Genomic DNA, 22,393 nt, shown 5'->3' on the forward strand with positions numbered 1-22,393 from the left:
ATAAGTTTTAGAAAGTATTTCTAAACACAAATCCAAATTGTCTCTGCCTCAATCTCTCCTGGTGCCACAGCCTTGTGAGTCTAATTCCCAGCTTCTCTGAGAAACTTTTAAGGTGTTTTTCCAGACTTCTGCTGGTTTGAGAGCTCAAATGAAACCTCTTCAGGAGAGTAAGACAATTAGTTTCTTTTCTCTTAGTTCTTGCTGAAATCTCTGGTTCTCCCTTGGACTTCATGTATACAGAGAAATCTCATGGAATATAACTTTTATTAATTTAGTTGCAATTCCAGTTATATAACCCTGGCTTCTCACAGCCATTGGGATTCCTCTTGCTGTGTATCTGTCTTTCCTCCAGCACAGTAATTTGACAATTGGGTTTGATGGTTTTAGGCTTGGTAATATGTGAACAGATCTGCATTGATTATTTGTTTGTTCTCCTTTCAAAAAATGGGGAACATCCAGACTGAATTTTAATGCCTCTTAAACATACATAGTAAACCTCATACATCCACACACACAAAAAAAGTTGATTTTATTTAAAGCTCAAATGTGCTTATTGTATTTCTAATTAAGCACTTGGACCTCCTACACCATCTATAGTATATTTTCACACAAATATCCTGAAAAGCTGAGATGTATTTGGGAAACACTTGGGATTATTGGTTCTATAAGATTATAAGGAAAGAAGATTTTACTGTACTGATTTAAAATATCAGCCCTTGGATTCCTAAGTTCAATAAACCTTTAGAGCAGCTAAAGCTGGTCCTTCAAAACGGGAAACCAGGATCAAAGAATGGCCTCAGAACATTTGCAGAGTAATTAATTCCTCTTGACCAATACCTTGACTTTGTAATAACCATCACAGGCAGAATCTCCTGTCTCATTCCTGACCACCTTCCCTTTCCTGTGGGTGAAAACATCCCAGATGCTTGGTCCTTTCCCATCCTTGTCCCAGGCCCCCTCAGTCTGGTAGGCAGAGCTTCCAACACCCCACAGGAAACCTGAAGGGAAAAACAGGGCAGTTACTGAAACATTTTCCTGCTGAAAATTTGGTGCTGAATGTTCATGGGAGAAAGGAGCTGAGAGTCAAAGTAAGCACTGCTGGAGAGGCTGAGGTTTTCTACACTCAAAATGTGTCTGTGCCTGAATAGCTCTGAAAATGGGTGATAAACTGAAGGTGTTCTGTTCTGATTCACTGAGAAAGGAATCTAATGCTTTCATTTATTAAACCTGTAAAATCTGTATTTTACAGTGATAAGGTATTGATAGCATGGTAGAAATGTCTTACTGAAAAAAAACCAAATTAGATTTCCACATCATTTATCCCTGCTGGTGTCCATGGTAACTTTAGCAATTACAAGTTTAGATGTTATGTAAAACATACAGAAATATTCTGGATTATTTTCCTATTTTTACACAAAATACCATATCATAAATGGTATCATAAGAATTTAAGCATGAAAACCAATCAGTTGTTTTATCATTCTAGCTTTGATTTTGCTTGGATGAAACGTGTTTAAATATGTGTTGAAGAAAGGATAATGCTCATAAATCCATGCTGAAGAGTGGATTGGATAACACTGCTCAGCTTGAAACAAACCCAGCGCAGTTATTTCACCAATTTCTTAAATTAGCTGCATAACAAAGAGTATTTTAGTTTATTCCATTCATTGTAGGTAAATTATAAAAAAATAAGAGTTCCCAGGTGTGATTTGCTACACTCCAATTTAATCAGGGAGCTGTTGACGTGTGAGCCTTCCCACTGTATTTCCTGAAGTGGATCCCAAAGTGTTCCTGCATTCTGTTCCTGCCAATTCCTGCAAGGACAAGGAAACCCTCTGGGTCATTTCCTTGTGCAGACCCAGGGGCAGAGCTGGAACATCCCACCCAAACCATCGGGGTGGGAGGTACCAGCCGGGAAGGTGCCGTAGTAGAAGGAGCCCGGGTTGTTCTTGGTCCAGGGGAAATCCTCAGCCACGCTCAGTCCCAGCACTGCCACCAGCACAGCCCAGCCCCTCAGGATGTGCCTCCTCATCCCCAGAAGTGCTCCCTGCCAGGGAAAAAACAGCTCTGTCAGGGCTTCCTTTATTTTATTTTATTTTATTTTATTTTATTTTATTTTATTTTATTTTATTTTATTTTATTTTATTTTATTTTATTTTATTTTATTTTTTAATTTTATTATTTTATTTTATTTTATTTTATTTTATTTTATTTTATTTATTTTTTAATTTCATTATTTTATTTTATTTTATTTTATTTATTTTATTTTATTATTTTATTTTATTTTATTTTATTTTATTTTATTTTATTTTATTTTATTTTATTTTATTTTATTTTATTTTATTTTATTTTAATTGTATTTTATTTTTAAATTTAATTTTATTATTTTATTTTATTTTATTTTATTTTATTTTATTTTATTTTATTTTAATTATTTTATTTTATTTTATTTTGACCTTGTCAGTTCAAAAGGCAAAAGCTGATTTTTTTTCTGCTGGATGTAATTGATGCTGAGTAGAAAGAGCAGGTTGGAGAAAAAGAGGGAAGACTAAAAATTAGAATTATTAGAAACCACATGTTTTCTATAATGTTACTTTATCCTAAAGGTCTCTTTGTTGGTACTTATTTTGTTCTGAATTTCAAACTGTCCCACAAATATTATCCCTCTAAATATGACAAGGAAAGTGATTATTCTGCTAGCACCTTCCCACCTGTCATGGCAATAAAACCTGTGGAAGTTGAAAAGGAAAAGTAATACTTGCAATTATTGCAGTTTTAATTAGTTGCAGCTTTTACCCAGTCCTAGCATCAATTTAAAACTGTGGCATCAAGTTAAACTATTAGACAGACACATTTTAGCTGAGTTAAATAAAGTTTCAAAAGAGCTTTTTAGAAAAACAATTTTCCCCAAATTGATTCAGTCCCCAAAGGATGTTTTACATTCCTGAGCATCTGTTGGTGAATCTGAAGATGGGGGTGGACCATGAGGAAAAGCAGAACAAATATTTAAAATAATCATGTTTTGCATTGGAGTACCTGAGCTGCTTTGCAGGTTGGCTCCTCACCAAAATGAACTCCCCAATTTGGAAAAAAACCAAAAGGCAAAGGATTGACCCCCTTTTCAGAATATGTAAAAATAGTACAATCTCAAAGACTTCTTGTTCTTCTGTTTATTAATTATCATCCCATATCTCCTAATTAACACAGGACCTGCACAGCTGGGAAAATGTAATTTTCAGCATTAAAGACTTCAGTCCTGGATTAAAAATATCTCCACCTTGGCTTTCCAAATGGGAGCATTGAGATCACAGGGTTAAAAAAAACTTGTAGCAGACTACAAACATTTTAAATCAGGTCTAAATACTCTAGAATTGCTTTTATTTTGAATATAAAAGGTTGCAAATACATGTGAGTTTAACTTAGAGATTTCCAGTAGTTCTCTGGATTAGTCAGTAAATTTAAATTTAGCACTGCCCTTCATCTTCTTGTTAGCACTGACCAACAGTCCCAGGAAAAGGAGCCAGGAGAGCAGGAAATGTTCCATGGGGGTCTGTCACCTTTGGCTTGATTATTCTTAGAATTAAAAATTATTTCAGCCCCTCAAGAACTGCTCAAACACAATAAAACACTTTAGGATTTTACAGCATGCTCTATTGAATAAAACAATCTCATGCACAGCTTGTTGAGGAATATTCAATCAAACATTTTCAAATTCATATATATGCATTTTTGAACTTTTCATTGCCCTGGTTTTCCGGCATGTCCCTCTACAAACAGGTTTTCAAACAGTGCAAAAAGCTTTAATAAGTTCAGACTGTGAGACTGTAAAACCCTTTTCACCCCCTTGTCTGGCAGCTGTGATCCCTGATTGTAGCTGGAATTATTTTAATTTCCCCCATTCCTGCCTTACCTGGTGTTCTTCACAACAGATGTGTCCTATCTGGGAGATTCCTCTGAACTGCCACAAATCTACCAGGGCATTCAGAATAAATTTACTTTCCCAGAATAATTGCATGGAATTAATCCAGGCTATCACTAAACCTCGGGAGAAACATCTAGTTGCAAACAGCATTTTGTTCACTTAGAGTCAAAACAAAAAAGAACAATCCTTTTGTATCCACAGTCAATGCTGCAGGACAAGCTTTAGCTTAACCACAGGACTCTGCTAGCAATGAGGATTTTCCTTTGTAAGCAAAATTAGCTTTGCACTCATCTATACATTCATACAGGACTGGCTCTTGAACAGGGTGTTTTTCATCAGGAATTGCAGTGATGGACCAAGGATGGGTTCAAATTGAAAAGGGAAATTTAGGTGAGATATGTGGAAGAAATTGTTGCCTGTGAGGGTGGGGAGCCCTGGCACAGGGTGCCCAGAGCAGCAGTGGCTGCCCCTGGATCCCTGAAAATGTCCAGGCTGGACAGGGTTTGGAGCAGCCTGGGACAGTGGGAAATGTCCCTGCCATGGCAGGGGTGGACTCAGGTAATCTTTAATGTCCCTTCCAACTCAAAACATTCTGGGATTCTGAATTCTGTGATTTTCTCTTGGTGCAAATGTCTGTCCTGGAGTGTGTTTGCCAGGGAGAACTCAGTGACAGATTTGGTGAGGCCAAGGGTTTTGTTTTTACATGGCATCATTTAAAATCAGATCATTAAAATGCAAGCTTGAAAAATCACCTGCTTTTTTCTTTTCTTTCTAAAGGAATTCCTTATAGTGATATCTTTGTGGAAAGAGCAACTCACCCAGCCTGGATGGGTCACTCCTGCCTGGACCCTGCTATCCTGTGCTTCTGCAGCTGTACAGTTTGTAAACAAACTCCTATTTATTCTTTTGGCTGCTCAGCTTTGTCTTTTTTAGCTTGCTTTTTAAATTTTTTTTCCCTGTGCTGATGCCCTCCTGTGGCCAATTTCATAACTGAGAATGTTGCCTGGTAGCATAAAATAAATATCAACATTGCAGTTCTTACAGAGCCTCTCAGAAGAGAGATCTTACAGAAATCCCAGAAGTGGAAAGAGCACTGAAATGAGAGCAGGAATATCACTAGGAGCTCCTTGTTCATCCCTGCAGGTGTCTCTGTACACTCAGGGACAGAGGGATGGTCCTTGAAAATCCTGCAATTCTGGGCACATGAAGGGCACTGCTGTTCACACAGCTCCTGCTGCAGGGAACTTGGGTGCTGAAGACACGTTTTTATAATTTCTTTTGGCACTTGGCACATTTTATCTCCTGCAGAACCAGGCAGGGCAAAGAACCAGAGTCACCACAGTGCTGAACGATGTTGTGACGATTAAGGGTGGGCATTACTCATTCCTTGTTAAATGATAATTACACCTAAAAACACCCCCAGAAGAAAGGCTTTGGTGTGCCAGGAGAGGCTGGGAGTGTTCAGGGAGCTGGCAGGGGGAGCAGACTGTCAGATCAGCCCTGTGTCCACGTGAGAAGCTGCGTGGATCTCACCAGGGAGCTTGGACCAGGCCAGGACTGAGCTCAGACTCAGCTCTGGCTGCCTGGTGCCAGATTCTAAGCCAGGCTGATGCTTTAGGGCATCACTGAAGTCACTTGGTGAATTGTCACTGACTCAGTGGTCAGGAGGAGCCAGCCCTTGGTGTGCATGAAAACACAATTCCTTCCAAGTGCATTGAACCCAGGAACATGACACTGTTCCATGCTAAGCTGTGCTTGCATAGGTTTTCTCATCTTAAACATAATCTTTTCCTGTGATGTTGTTTCCCAGTTTCCTGCATAAAACCCCAAATTAAAAAAAAAAAAATTAAAAAAATAAATTAAAATATCATATTTACATTGTGTCAGATTGGTCATTTTTTCCTCTTGGAAAAGTTTTATTAGCAGCAGTTTTTAAAGCGTGCCAGAAACACATCAAGGCTATAAAATCTTTTATTGTGTTTTATTGGTAAAAAGCATGTTTTATAAAAAATCTACTCATTGCAGTCCATCCAAAATTGCCCAATGAAGTAAAATGCAATAAAATAACCTGGAAAGCAGCTTCTGCAGTGGGCTCACTCCATGAGAGTGAAGTCAGGGACTGACTCTGTGAGTTTTTTATGTGCTGTTCACTTGTCTGGAGTGGATCTTCACCCATAAATGCTGGAGATATTTATGGCTTCTCGTGCTGCAGGATTCTGTGTGAGCACATCACAAAACCATTGTGCTTATCCTCCCACTTTGTTTTCTATCTGTGCCTCTTATCTCCAGCTAGACACCAGGGATGGAGCCACCCCTAACAGCAAACACCCTCAACCTGCTATTTATTGGATTTTTGCTTTTAGCCCTTTTGTTTTGATGGAAAAGGAGAAGCTGATTTTCCTAATTCCCTGGCAGCTGTTCAGACAGTGAGACCACATCACCCTCACACAATTCTGACCTATCTCCTCAGCTTCCTGATTCTTCATTCTTCCAAGCTACACTCCCTTTCCAACCTTGAATAGGCCTTTTCTGTCTCAGAGAGAAAAATCCTTTCTTATTATACAGCCACCAGAAAACCACGTAATTTTTCCAGTGTGTGGTCTGCTGCAACTACACTGAGATATTGGAGTTTTTTTTCCAAATCAAAACAAAACCCTCTTACAATTGTTCTTGGAACAAGAACACTTGTATAACTGTGCTTGTATTTTTCTGCGTTACAAAATGACTTTCCTTGCATTACATTTGCTGCTTTTGGAAACTTTTTGTCCAAAGCTCAACTGGGTTTATGACCTGGTTTTGCTTTTCAGAGAAGAACATTGGAATTGTGGAAGAACATTGGAAGGAAGAGAAATGAGGATGCTTTTCTGTGGGGAACACTAGTCTGGTATCCTGGGAAATCTGTGGGCAGCTTCTGGGAGAGTCTCCACTGCAAAAACACCTCCAGAGTCTTGGAAATCTTATGTTTGAACTGGGATTCCTGAGAAAAGATGGAGATGTGACTGAAGTTTACACTAAATTTCCTTAGCAGCTCCTGCACTATGATGAAAGACACTGCTCTCATATTTTATGCTCATTGAGCTCACTGAGTAGCTGCTATCACTAACCACTGGTTTTATTTGGTTCATTATTTCAAATCAATTAAACTGTTTGAGAACCTGCCACCTCTGTTTTGCATAAAAAGATTGTAAAGTTTGGCAAGGACAGGATAAATCTGCAGAATCTATTCTGGTTGTACTAAAAGCTCCAATTTTAAAGGTGTGAGTTTCCAATGAGCTCCTAAATTGGATATTTTAAAGGTTTCATGGTGTGTGCAGAGAGGTGCAAACACTTCTTCCTTTTGTGGAACTCCCAGATGGTCCAAACTGCTGAGACTTTGCACTGATACAGTCAAAGGTGCATATTTTGGATTTGCCCAGGCTCAGTGGTTGGTTAAAAATCCCAGCCATGATATATATAATAAATGACAGATGTTATAGATATTCCCGGGTGCAATGAGGGAGGTCACAGAAATTTGCTTCTAAAAATCAATTTTAATTTCTCTTTTCCTGCTGACAGCTTCATGCCAAGGGTGGGCTTCCATCTGATGGGAGCACTGCAAGCTGCTGCAGGCTACCAGTGATTGGAATTTACTTGGATTAGTCTAATTGCTGCCTCTGCCATCATCTGGTTGCAATCACGAGGAGGAAGCTTCTGAAGCTTGGGAATGAGAGAAAATGAAGTGTCCTGACAACCACAAAACAGCAAGAAAGCTTTTGGAGGTTTTCCCATCACTGTTGGTGAGTAGGAACAAAAAAAAAAAAACAGTTATATTTTCTTTCCATGTCCATCTTTACCCTGCACACATGACATGAATACATCCAGCACCAAAGAATAGTAATTAGTGAAGGTCCCCAAGCACTGTTGGTTGATAGTGAGTAAGAGTTCATGAATTGTTTTGGAAGGGGTTGAATTAGTTCATTATTGAATTAGTTGAATTAGATCATTACTGAAAACATACAATTGTTCTTTCTATGGATATTCAGCTTAGATTATGAAACACCCACATTCAGGGCTTTAAACTCAGCTTTAAAACACATTTTATCTGTGGTTTTGCCCCAGAAGGGCCTTTTCTCATGCACCAGACAGGCACAAATTGTCAGAGAGTGGACAGATAAAACACTTTAATAACTAAAGACATTCAGACTCATTTTGCTTCTGCCCAGGGCTGGAGTTTTGGGCTGGAGAGGAGAATTTGGAGCCCTGCAGGGCACAGAGATGTGGGGACAGCCTGGGCAGTGCCAGCCTGGTGCTCTGGTTTCCTCAGCCCTTCAGCAGGTTTGGAAAGTGAAAATTCTGCACAGGGCACCAGGGAGCTGGAAACTCTGATTTCTGGCTGAACTCTCAGGGATCTGTGTCTGACTGGCCAGGACAGCAAAGGGAGCAGAAGGTTCTGTGCAGCCTCAGGGCTGCCAGGGACAGGAGGGTTTTGCTCACAGCCTGAGAAAACTCATTTATAAACTGCCAGGCTCCTTATTTCCTAAATAAAATTTAAAATTTGCATGGAGGAAACTGAATATGAACTGGGATAATCTAAATTCTTTCACATCTCTTACAGTGACAGTTGTTTGGTGCCATGGCCTGATTTTCTTGTAGTTTATCAAATCAAACAAACAAAAACAGTGAAAAGAAAAAAATAATTTAAAAATCTTTTACTTTTGCTTTTTCAGGGATAAATTCAGGCACAAGGCCTCATTAATGCTCCTTAGCAGCTTCAGCTCAAGTCCTAAATCAAGTGATGCCACTGGAGATTTAATATGTTCTTAAAATGAAATATCTGCCCCAGTGCTTTGCTCCACCACAGCTTCCTGATTGTTCTGGGGACTGAGCTGAAGGTAAATCAGTTAAAATTAGCAAATTACAGCCTGACTTAGTGAGTTCTGAGAGCCTCTGTCACTTTGCCATGGGAAGGGTTAAATACAGGCTAAACACAATAGTAATAGCAGTATTTTTAATAGAAATATTTAAGTATTTATGATGCTGCTAAGTGGTACTTGAGATTATATTTATGAACTTTCTTTTTTCTACAACAAATCAAGAAAGAATTTTAGTCCCAGTCATCTCTGAAATACTTCAATTTGATATGATCCAAACTGATTTAGCATGTTTTTAAAAACCTAAGCTACATTCTTTAGGATAAATCTTCCCATTATGCCAAAAATACAAATTCCAAAACATATTTGTAATAAAAATAATAATAACAATGCTCCAGACATGCCAGATTTCCAGTCTAGTGGATATAAACTGTTGGCATTGTGCATTTTTCTTTCAGCTGCTCTCTGAAGACATCAGTGAGGAACAGGGGGAGATAAGAACACAGACCAGCAGAAGGAAAAAAGATCCTAAGGGCTGTCAGAACAGTGAGTAAATGTTTTAAAAATGTTTCTAACAAGCATTTTTCTCTGAGCCTGTGCTGTAAAACAAGCAGCATGACAGGGGATCATGGATTGATTTCCCTGGCAGGATGTGCAGGTGGGACTCCAGGCTTGTAGAAACTTGAAAATTGTATTTATCAAATGCTTTCATACTTGTGCAAGAACCTGAAGCAATATTTTTTTTTTTCTACAATGTCTCAGAAGAAAAGTTACTTGATTTGTAACCCAGATCCACATTAAAAGGATAAATGTGAATTGTCTGTGAGAGGAATGATTGTGTGGTGCCTGAACTGAAGTCTGTTAAACCTTTGCTGATGGTTGATTAACTGCTGAAAAAGAACATTAGCTCTGTTGTGTGCTGCACATTCAAAGACATTTCAGGTTTTTTGCAATCAGATATGACAACTTTTTTGTGTTCAGGTGTTTTACATAACCACATGCCTGTACAGAGGCCTGCAGACAGAGCTAGGAACAATTCTCTCCCCTTTTAAATTGCAAATTTCAGTGTGACTCCTCCAGAATCAAGTGAGCCAGGAATAATTTCACTCCAGTTTTACTTTACTATGTTACTTTGCTTTAGATTAGGCCTTGCTTGTTTGCCCCATGATCTTAGAAGGTGCTTTAAACCACAGAGAAGAAAGTTTGCAATTGCTGAGAGGAAACAGATTTCTGCTGTTCTTTCCCAAAGCAGAACTCAGGGCACTGCATGTTTTGGAGCTCTGTCCCAGAGAAATGAGTTTTTGTTACCATTGGTTTGCTAAAACCCAAGAATATATTACACACTGTATTACATTCAGATGATCTCATCCTAAGCAAAACAAGCTTGTGGGACCTCTGATTCTGATTAAGAATTTGGGCTCAAGGGACTGTGCTACCATCCTACCTCACTGGCAGGGGTTTTGTCATGAGACATTTGTTATGTTTTTGAAGCAAATGTTTCTGTGATAAGTGTTACATTAAAACCCACATGGATGTGAATAACTGTGTTTTCAGTGAAGAGTTTAAATGGCATGCTATAAATAAAGCCAAGACCACACATTGACTCAAAAAGGTAAAAAAAAAACCAAAACCAACCAGAAATACTGAACAGCTCTGTTCATGCTGCCCACTAAGTGGGGTGAGGCCATGAGGAAAAATAGCTTTTGCTTGTATCACACAGGAGATGGGAATTAGGAGTGCACATGGCAGCCTGAACTGGTGTTTCCAGCCCTTGAACACTTGACTTTTCTACCTTAACTTAGGTGGATGGAGAGTTCTTACTAGTTTCATCACATGCAACTCAATTCCCCTTGAAAGCATTGGTGATTTCAAATTTATTCTGCTCATCCATTTCATTTACTCAGTCTCAACTGCTTGGTTTTTAAACTGGGCTAGGAATGCCAAATTCTCCCTTAAAAGGATGATTTGCCTGGTTGTGAAGTGAAACTTTCAGCTGCCATCTTCACTTCTCTCTGCTCATACCCCTCCAGGCAGGAGACAGAGCTCAGGGAGGCTCCTGCAAGGAATGGGTGTCCCAAGGAAAGCTGATCATCCTCAGAGGAGATTGTGCTGCAGGGAATCAGCACTCAGACATTTCCACTGGCTTTTCCTGCAAGGAATGGGTGTCCCAAAGAAAGCTGAGCATCCTCCAAAGGGATTGTGCTGCAGGGAATCAGCACTCAGACATTTCCACTGGTTTTTCCAGCACATCCAGCAGTGAGGGGCTCTGCAGCCAGCACACACTGACTCTTTATGACTCCCCCACTGGGAACACATCTCTGTGACTGAAAGTGCTGGGTCCAAAACACAAACAGGCTCTTTCTGTGGTCAGAAAGACCTTCCAAGCCTGGGCAGTGACTGTGTCCTTCAGCCAGAGCTTGTGTGGGGAGCAAAGCTGAAATTCAGCCCTGTGACCCTGGCCTGAGCTCTCTGACTGCTGGGCATCTCTTTGTGCATCTCTCTTTTTCTCTCAGCTGAAATCCCTCCTGGCATTGCTGAGAGGCTGAAAAATTCCTTGCTCTGTTGTATTCCATTTCCCAGTGTGGATTATTGTGGGGATAGTGCTGTGAGGGCTGGAGATGAAAAATGACCTTTGATTAGGGAGTATTTTAGCTCTTAAGTGATTCTCTAGCATCATTCATTCTTTTAACACCACCTGAAGGAATTCCAGCACTCTGGTCCCTACTTTACACATGGGAATTAGATGCACTGGGCAGGGTAAAAACTGGTTTTGTGCTTTCTTAGTGTAGCAGAAGTGGAGCAGAGAAATACATTGATGTTCTTGAGACAGAATGTTTTACCTTTCCTCAATTGGTCTTTTTTTGGCATAAACTAATTTTCCTCAATCTTCCCTCATCTCCTTAATAATGTCTTTCCATGTAGAAATATTATTTGGGACCAGAGATTGTGCTTTTTGAAGTGGTTTCCATCTTGCTGTCCTCCTAAGAGAACTTTAACCTTTATTGAATGATCATGTTCACCTACACAAAATTACAAATCCATAAAAAACCAAGTCCCCTTGTATTTGTATACACTGCAGTAAAATGCACCTTTAAGGAGAAAACATTGCTTCAGTGTGACTGTTTGAATTTATTGGCTATTACAAGCCTTACAGTGTATGGCTCACATTTTAGAACTCTTGATTTCAAGCTTAATGTGGTCAGGAAATATAAAAATACATTTATTTATGTCATCTACTAAAAATCTCAACCTATGTTACTGCAAGCTGAGCCCAATCAGTGTTTATGTTGGAGATGAATGATTGGTTTGTAGCTGCCTGTGTTTCTAGCCAGGCTCAATGGAATGATTCTGTGTGTATTTCTTTTTTGTAAACTTCTTTTTATTTACTGCATGTGGCAGCAATTTCCTTCCTCCCAGAAGCCACTGCCCTGTTCTCAAGGGCAGTGCAGCTGCCTGATAATAATAATAATAATAATAATAATAATAATAATAATAATAATAATAATAATAATAATAATAATAATAATAATAATAATAATAATAATAAGTTATTATTATTATTATTATTATTATTATTATTATTATTATTATTATTATTATTATTATTATTATTATTATTATTATTATTATTATTATCAGGCTGTGCACTTGGAGTACTAGGATTTACTGAATTGTTCAAGGTTGTCAAAATCCAGGCAAATATTTCATTATTACTGATACCTGTTCACTGTTGCAAGCTTGGATTTGCTTTGCCAAGTCTTTGCAGCTGATATTTGCACAAGTTTTTCTTGTTATTAAGCTGCAGGAATGTATCTGAACAGAATTTCTTATCTGACATTTGATACCTGGATATCTGTGTCAGGCTGCAGCAGCTTCCCTGTGGTACCTTCTTTGAATATGTGAATATGAATATGATGCAAATAATTTCCTTTCAAATGTGAAGGTTCCCTGATTGAAAACATCATATCCAAGGACCTGGGGCTGTTCTACTCCCTCTGAACAGAACATCTTTGTTGTCTTAGACTTAAGTGGTTGTAGGATCAAACTCTAAGTTTCAAATATGTTGAAAGTAAAATTTCTTTTCCCTCTGAAAGTGAGGGTGAATAACCAACTCAATAAAAAAGGTCTAAAGAATAGAGAGCATAAAAAGCCTTGAGGATCCAGGGTAAAAATTCAGGGAAAGAAAAAAAAACATTAAAATCTTGCTTGAGAGTCCAGAAGTTTGTCAGAAAATCAGAAGCTGAGGTTGGTGGAAAGGATTGTGGGATTTCCTTGGATAAAAGCAGGAGAAGAATTGAGGAAAAGCTAAATCACTGGGCATGGAACTTCCATATCATACTCCAAAATGAGGTTTGGATCACTCATCCACCTTCCCAGCTACTGGGGAATTCACACCTTGGGGATATTCACCCAGGGAGGAAATGATGCTTTAAGTATCTTTGAGTTTCCATGTCTTCTCTACATTGTGTCTCCCTTCACACATAAAGGCTCTTAAAACAACATTAATGTGTATTACAGAACTGAAAATAAGTGTAGGGTTCTTTCACAAGGCTATTTTTTAAATTCATATTAGGACTAATTTTGTTTAAAAAGTCATACTTGCATCTATCATTATCAGAGCTCTGCTCATCCTGCAGGTATTTGTTGTACCCATTTTTTATTGAAAGATACTCTAAAATTATGGGAGAGCATTCATCATTCCAATATATATATATTTAATTAAGATGTTCTCATCACCCAGCAAACAATCTCAGTGCTCTAGTGGGACAATAAAGATGTGTAGGGCTCCCAGCCCTTGCAATCTGGTTTGAAGAGTTGGGTGATTTTAAGGAGCTGCTTTGTTTGCTCTAGGAATTCATCCATCCCAGTTGTTTTAACAGTGTGTGTCAGGATTAGCAGCCAAGTCCTGAATATTCTCAGCTCCTCAGGCCAACCCCTAAATGCATATTGTGATGAAAAAAAAAAAAAAAAAATAGAAGAGGAAAAGAACCCAAAACCCAGCAGTTTGAGAAAGCCTTTTTATGAGTGTGCTTGGAAAAAAATCAGCCAGAAATGTCCATCAAGCAATTCCATGTAGGAAAATGGGACAGTTCTGTGAAACAAGGCTTGAGCCCCAGCAGCAATGGAGAGTCTGTTGTTCTTCAGAGGCTGTCTCTGGATATCCCCTTTAGGGATATTCTAGAAGGATTTCTGTGCAGATTTGCCATAAAGTAGCTGAAGTCTCCTGGGCTCCTCTGCCTTGTCCTGCCACAGACATCTCATCTAACAGCCCTGCTTTGGGAAAGGAGCCATGAGGGGGGGGAAAAAAAAAAGAACAGGCTCCTTTTGTAGCTAATAACTTCCTTTAATTGGTAATTAAGCTGCCTGCTACTTATAAATGTCAATAAAGGTCAAAATATTTAGAAGCAGAATCATTTTAGTGGCTTCCCATTTCTCATTGCATAAGCTGCCTGCTCGGACCACACACAGGCACATTTGAAGATGGTTTGGATTTCAGAGCCTTCCCACCAAATTCTTCTCTCAAGCAGCCCAGAAGGGACAGAGCAGCTTTAGTCAATAGGAGGGAGGATGTGAACAGAGTCTTCTGGGTGAGCATTCCTGAAATTTTGGAATTGCACCGCAGGCTCTGGGCTGGGGCTGGCCAGATGGTGCTCTCGTTTATTCCTGCATGCAGGGAAAGGGGCTGCAGCCCATCCATGTGCAAAAACACTCAAGGAAAAGCTGCCTGCTAACAAATTAAACACCAACTGCAGCTTGGAAATGAGAATTAGTGTAAATCCTGTTGTTTCTGTTGAGCAGAGAAAAATACTCAGGGTTTTCTGGCAGAGTTAACGTGTACCAACACTTCTCCTCCCTGCATGGATCTGCTGATTTTGTGAGAGCTCTTCCCACTGAAATTAATCAGTTTACAAGGGGGCAAGTGAGGGGACATTTGGCTTTGAAGAGTGCAGAGAATGTATTCCCAGAGGCATCTTTGATCTTTTTATGGTGTTTTGTTTCTGAAGTGTGTGTGTGTGTGTCCTGCAGGGACTTGGCATTTTGGAAATCAGAGCCATGGGGACTAGACTTTGATATTGCACTGAATATAGCTGCAATATTAGAATATGAACATGGCCTCCCTTTTAAGGCTTTCCCAAAGGATCCTCAAGAAACTCAGAGCCTAATTTACAATTCCATGAGCTCCCCATGTAGCACAATGTGGGGTTTTATGGGAGGACAATGCAGTGGTGCTTTGTTGAATCTGGAGGTGGAGATGAGCTGACCAGGATGTCAAGTGGAGCTGGGAATGGGAAATCTTTTCTTGCCAGACTAAACTGGGGATATTGGTGAAAGTGCCACATGCCCCCAGCTCAAGTTTACTCTTGGCTGCATCAGTCTGGGTAAGTGTAAGACCTGAAAACATCCTGGAAGGGGCAATGTCCTCTTGGCACATCCATCCTGCCTGGGAAGTTCCCACTGGAGCCCCAGCTCAGCCAGGCCCAGCTCTCACTGGAGACCAAAATTCCATGGACTCCTGGGTGTAAATTATCATTCCAGCCACGTGGAATCTCCAGTTTTTCCTGGGGCAGATTTGCTCACTGGCTGCACGATGTGATCCCTGTTATTGGGTACCTGATAAAATATTGCTGCTTTTACAAATAAAGGTACTTTATTTGTACCTTTATCAAGGCACTCTTGCTGATGTGACTCCTGCTGCCTTATTTGCTCCCTGTGTCAGCCCCAGATGTTTTCTGCAAAGATTTGGAGGAAGTGGCTGTGAAGAGCAGCTTTATAGATCCAAGTGGCAGCTTTCAAAAGCCAAAAATGCTCTCTAAAGTCAGGAGATTTTGTCAAAGACCATAAGCTCAAAGCAGATAAGTATGCTTTCAAAATTAATTGTTTCCTGGGTGGTTTTGAGTCATTGGAATATTTGTATCTATTTTCCTCCAAACTTTTATTCTGTAATTATGATGGAGAGAAGTTTCTTATTAAAAACTTTGAAAACAGAGCACTCTGAAAAATCACTTTTATGATTTCAGAAGTTGCTGGTTTGCTAATAATACAATTTTCCCAGAAGAGCAATAGAACTGTTTGACAATCATGCCAGAAAAAGAATGTATATTTTGATATTAAAGAGACAAACATGAATTAAGTAGCATTTTGAGACTTTTGAGGTGAAGTTTGTATTGCTTCATCTTTCATAAATCCTCTCATCATTTGGCTGGGCTAATGTCCATATGTCCATCTTAAGAGCCAAAAATGGACAAATGGAGATAAACACTTAAGGAATTTAAACTTTCATTTTCATCTCATAGTTTCTGTAACATGATTAAGGTTTGTCCTGATCCTTCTGCTAAAACTCTTCCCCAGTATCAGCACAGCCCTGCACCAGGCAGGATTTGTGTCTGTGCCTCCCTGTCTGCCCTGATCCATCCCTATCCCATGGAATTTGCAAATTATTGGAGGAGGAACAGAGGGATGGGAAGGGTGACTTATTTCTTACATCTTGGTTCTGTGCATCTTCAGTGGGACTGAAGGAAAATTCAAAAAAAGGGAAAGAAAATGAGTGAAAGATTAAAAACCAAAATATATTAAAAAACAGAAAATGAAAGAAAATAGTCCCAAAGTTTAATTCCAGTGGGTGATTATTATGCTGAAACAAATCTATATATTCTCCTGGGATATGGGTAAGAGGCAGTGAAGGAGTGGGAAGAAGAGTTGTGCTTTTCCTTCCCCCAAACCCATCTCCTCATTTCCCTGCACGTTTTCATGTACCTTGAGCAGTGTGGAAATGCTTGTGATCACTCCTTAGGAATTTTCCCTGTGCTCCTTTCTCTCCTCATTCACACAAACAGTAAATCCTGCTGTCAGCCCTGCACCCCTGTGCTCACTGTGCTGAGCACTGACAGCTCCAGCCACCAACAAATGGTGCTGCACATTTTCCTTATGGTTTCCCAGCACCGAGTGTATGATTTAAATCCTTCAGCCTCCAAAGTGCTCCACTGGGTGTCCTTTAATATTGCATTATATTACTCATGATGCATAGTCGATTCCACTGCTTCCATTTACTTTAGCAATGATAAATGCCACGAACTGCACGAGAAGTTTATAAATTTTAAGTGCTTTGTAGGCAACTGTTACCCAGAGAAATTTTCAAACTGTTTGTTACTTTGGGTCATGGAAAAATTGCTTTCAGAAGCTTGGTTAATGAGTTTCAAAACAGGGTAAAATACATGAATTCTTTATGGCTGAGAAGCATATTAGTGTCAGGATTTTCCCTTCTGTAGGAATCGTCAGTTCTGCACAGTTAATATTTAAAAACAGTTACAAAAACACAGCAGAAAAACTCAAGGAACTTGCAACTTAGTTTTTCTTGCTGTAATGGCTTCCTAAGAACGGTGTTCAGGCTGGAGCATCGTGGCCCAGATGATTCCTGTATGGAAAGCTGAGGCAGCTGGTGTAACCCATGCCCTGGCCAGTGTGGTTAACACGAGTCCATGTCACCCCTCTCCTCGTGTTTGGAGTATCCAAACTTGTGTTTGGAGTGTGGATGAGCTGGAGTTTGTGCCTTGTGGTCTGGCAGTGCTGCCTGCCCCTTCCCCGGGGTGATTTGGGCAGTCTGTGTATTCCTGGTCCCTCTGGCCGTTTGCTGGCCACGCTGCAGGATGGAGATTGGTTTTCTGGCCAGCTGCCTCTGCTGCTGGAGCGGTAAACAACAGCCAGCAAAGCAGGAGGACAAAGGAAATTGGGAAGGAGTTGAGGAGCATTTACAGGATACGGTTCTGCCCATTTCCCACAACCAGCGAGGCAGAGCACTCAGTGAGAGGAGGATGGGATGATGGCTTTGCTGCACAGAAGTGCTGAACCTTCGGGCATGGAACACACCCAGAAATGTTCATTATTATTTAACCCTCGCAGGAGGGGCCGCTGTGTCCTGCCTGACTGTGAGAGCTCATGGTCCCCAAAACTATCCTGAGGAAATCAGGTCTGCCCAAGCCCCAGCAAGGCTTGACAGAGGGGATCACGCCTTTAAAGCTCCAGGGTCAGATGGGATATTGGGAAAGAATTCCTGGCTGTGAGGGCCCTGGCATAGGGTGCCAAAGCAGCTGTGGCTGCCCCTGGATCCCTGGAAATGTCCAAGGTCAGGTTGGACAGGGCTTGGAGCGATTTGGATAGAGAAATGTCCGTGCCCGTGCGGTGGAACGAGATGGTCTCTAATTCCCTTCCAACCCAAACCATTCCGCAATTCCGGCTCGGAGGAGCGGGCGGTGCGAGGAGCCGGCAGCGACCGCACGATGGCAGCGTGGGATCGGCACTGCGGCCGGGGAGCCGGGAGAGAGCCCCCAGGGACCCCCGGGATGGGGATCCGGGAACACCCCGAGGGATCGGAACACCGGGGTGGGGATCCGGGAGAGTCCCGAGGGGATCGGGACCCCCGGGATGGGGATCCGGGAACACCCCGAGAGACCGGGAACCCCGGGATGGGGATCCGGGAACATCCCATAAGGACCGGGAACCCCCGGGATGGGGATCCGGGAACATCCCGAGAGACCGGGAACCCCGGGATGGGGATCCGGGAACATCCCGAGGGACCGGGAACACCCGGGATGGGGATTCGGGAATCTCCAGGGTCGGGGACACCCAGCCCCACGCCGGGACTGCCGGGGGAACCGGGACCATCCCGGGGCGGCCGGAGGGAGAGCAGCAGCCGCAGCTCAACACAAAACGCCACTGTGCGAGATAATCTTTAGCCTTGTGTTCTCCCGCTGCAAGCAGCCGCTGCAGCAGGTCAGGGTTATTTTAAATTAGACTTTGACATTTTGCTTTCCTGTGTTTTGTGGTTTCCCTTCCCCCGCAGCCCAGCCTTTGTGGGGGTGGTGGAAGCCCGAGCGGTAAAATGGGAGCTCGCAGGAATATCGCAGTTTGCAGAGGCTCCTTTACTGCACAGCATCCATTGGGAGCTCCGAAAAACTCCTCAGTAAAGAGCCCAGCCTTCGAAGCCGTGATTGTGACAGCACGTGGGTGACAGGCACCGGGGGGGGATTTGAAAACCTCTACAAAAATAAGGCAGAACTGCTCATATCAGATCCATCTGCTCGAGCTGCACAAACCCATCCAGCCGGGCTTTCCTCTGTTCCTTACAAACCCTGCTTACATTATATACATTGTCCCTATTGTGCATTGTAGGGGATGCGCTCTCTCAAATGCCAGCGTCTTCTGGCTTTCATTTGTTCCCAGACCTCCCACCAAGTGGCTGCTGATTGAAAACCTTTTTACTCTCCTGCCAGGTTTAGCAAAAAAGGGCTTGGTGTACTCAGGGCCTTTGATCTATCTGGGATGAACATTTTCATTGAAAGAGGTGGATGAGTCACTCTGTACTTGACACAGAGCTATCTTGGAATACCTCTGGATTTGCCTTTTCAAGCTCTTTTGTATTTTTTTTTTTTTCCTGCATGTGGCTATAAATATTTTTTCTCTGCGAGAAGCATGAAGCTCTTTTTTGGAAATGAAAGAGCCCTATTCCAAATAGGAAAAACACACTTAGCTAAGGTTTGTGCAGTGCATATTTAGTGGTAGAAGGTGCTGTGTTGGCCCTGCCTTGCTTTTCAATACAATATCCTGCAGTGTGAAATGAATGGCTGTATTTAGAGGTATCTGGAAGTGATGACTGATGTTTGGAGAAGTTACAAGGCTTTTCCTTTTCCACATGAACTCTCCAACCTGGCATTTCCACAGCAGTGAAATACTTCTGGGGCTGAGATCATCTGATTATTATTTCCTGTGTCATGTGCAGAATTTATTATTTTGTTGAATATTACAAATTATATTCTTAAGTTGCCTGAGTCTGGGGTTCTTCTGCAAAGTTCACTGGCATAACTGGACTGGCAAAAATATCTTTTTCTCCTTGGTTGTTATTTTGCTGTGATTAGTGAAGGAAAGTCACAAATGACAGAGGAGGAAAGGAGAGTGAAATTCCCTAAAAAATGCTATGGACATATTCTGGAAATATTAAAACACATATTTTTGTACTAATAACTGCTAAAAGCCAGAAATTTGGTCTTTCTATTTGCTTCTGTGCCCAACTATTTTTCCTTCTCTTCTTTGAGAAAGGTGAACACCTTTTTGCTAATGCAAAAACTGAAACAGAACAGACTAAAATCTTAAATTGCCCAGAGAAGCTGGGCTCAATTCTGTAAAACCTGACTCAAATGCCACATATGTCTTTTGAGCTGCCTTGTGTGTTGCTCATAGCAAGGTCTTTTAGGGCTCTTTTGCTTACAAATAGAGTGGGAGAATAAATAATTGTGGAAAGAAATAAATATTGGCATCTGGATTCTTGCAATTTGTGTATTTTTAACACCATCCATATTTCTTCCTCCCTTGTTTTGGAATATTGCATGGTATGTGGGTCTTCATTAAGGGATATTTTGTCCTTTGGCTTTTTCTACACATGATTACACAGTAGCCATCCGTTCCCAACATCTGTGTTTATGAAAACCTTTCCAATAAATCTGTGCAGAAGGGAACTGTCCACGTTTCCTCTGAGCCCTGCAAAAGATGCTGTTTTACTTTGTGATGAGCTGGTTAAAGATTACCCAGCTGAGATATTTAGTTTTTAGGTGAATCTTCAACACAACTGCAGAAGTGGATTAGAAATGGGGTTTGGATTCCAGTCACATGAGAGTGGATGGCTGCAGTTGTGGTGGTGGAACAAAAGCCACCAAACTGTCCCCATGCTTGGCAGGGACCTTGAGAAAATCAGCAGGCACACACAGGGGCAGGTGGGACTCAAACAGGTGATGCCAATGTGGGCAGAGTGGTTTTCACTCAATAGGTGCCAAATGAAAACAGGTACAGAGCTGATGAGCTTTTGTCACAGGGCAGAAGTAGATTGGAAAGCTTTGTGTGGGTGATAAATTTTGGGCAGCTCAGCCTGTGCTGGATGTCTCTAAGGCTCAGGAATTAGCAAGACAGCCTGGATAAGTGTGGATTTTGAAAAGCTTCACCACTCAGCTTTTGATCAGTCAGGTAACACTGCCTTTAACTCTCAGGGTGCTCGTGCTCTATGGTCTGTGGCACATTTATTGCAGACTAAATTCTCAACTATCATCAGAAATATTTGTCTGCTCTGCAAAACTTGCAGAAACAGAGGCTGGTGCCCTCCAAACTTCTAGATTCAGGACTTGCTGAATCTTGAGTTTTTCTTTGAATAACTTTTGTTAACATTGGCAACCAGGCTTGGGTTAATTTATCTGGGACTGAGTGTGTTGAACAGGTGTGAGGATGGGGTGTCTGAGGTGTGTTTTTTTATTTCTTTCTGTGTCTGTGCTCAGTGTCTTGGCCAGACTCAAGGATGGTGCAGAGGGACTGGGTTTGGAGTTGAGCAACTGAACCTGAAGAGTTACACAAAGATTTATGAATCAGGGACTGGTCACTGTTGGACTAAGCCCAGTCAGATGCTATTAGAGCATAAATCCTGACTCTTTGGGGCTGGGAGCACCTTCAGTTTTTCTGGGTCATACTCACCAAAACACAAAATCTGAATTACAGACCTGCTCATGTTCTGTGTGTTGTCCACACAGCCATTACATGGCACTGTGAAACCACAGCTCTGCCCCTGTGTAACCTTAAAACATCTTTAAGAAATTCTTATTGATACTCACTCTCTGTCTTTGGACAAGGGATTTGCTCTCTGGCAGCCCCTTGCCCATCAATAAAACTGCAGTATTTTGTTTCTAATCCCAGGGAGAGCCAGTTTTCATGAAATTAAGGAAATGTCTTGCTTTTCTCTGATGTGAAAAATCAGACTTTGGAGGGCTGTATATCATCATCCTCAAATTCCTAGAGCTCCCCTTTTCCTGAATTGAAAGTTTCCTGAGTATTAAGAAACAAACATTTTGCTCAGTTTCTCCTCCAAAGTCTCAGGAATTCAGTGGGAAAAAGGCTCAGCCCTGCTTTGTGGTGGTGTCGTTATCTGTCAGCTCTCTTTAAACTCCTTTGAGGGATTTTTATAACATTGTTTTTCCTTTCTTCTCATTTGTGTTTTACATACAAGTCCTGGTATTTTGGTTTTGCCCACAAACAACATGAAGCCTTAATTTTTCCTGCCTACTGCAAACCAGACTTTTCCCCAGCATCAATTATCCCGAAGGGAACTGCGCATGTGAAACCACACCAAAAAGTTTGGAAGCCCAGAAATTTGGAGTTATTGGAGTTTCTTGTAAAAGCCCCTGCTCCTCAGTGTGTGTTGTCTTTGGGCCACCTTGTTTTTCACCCTGGCTGATGACTCTGCTGCCCATTTTACCATCTTCTTCCTCATGGTGGTTGCTCTGGCAAACAGGAGATTTTTGGTTGTTGCTGAGGAGAAAAGAGTTCTCCACAGCTTTGTAGAATTTCTCATCTTTATTTATGCTGTGGAAACCCAACCTAGAACTGAGATTGTGACAAATTGCTTGTGTGCAATTCTCCCTTCCAGTGGTCAGTGCACTAAGTTTGGTTTCTAGGAAGAAATGTTTTCAGGACTGGACTTTGTTTTTGAAGGGATGAAAGTGTTTGTGTGCTCTGTGTGGGCAGATTTAGGGACCCTATGCAAGGTGTTCCTTGACCATCTCAGTGTGCAGCCCAGAATTTTCACCTGAAG

Source organism: Erithacus rubecula (genome assembly GCF_903797595.1).
Source record: "Erithacus rubecula genome assembly, chromosome: 14".
Lineage (NCBI taxonomy): Eukaryota > Metazoa > Chordata > Aves > Passeriformes > Muscicapidae > Erithacus > Erithacus rubecula.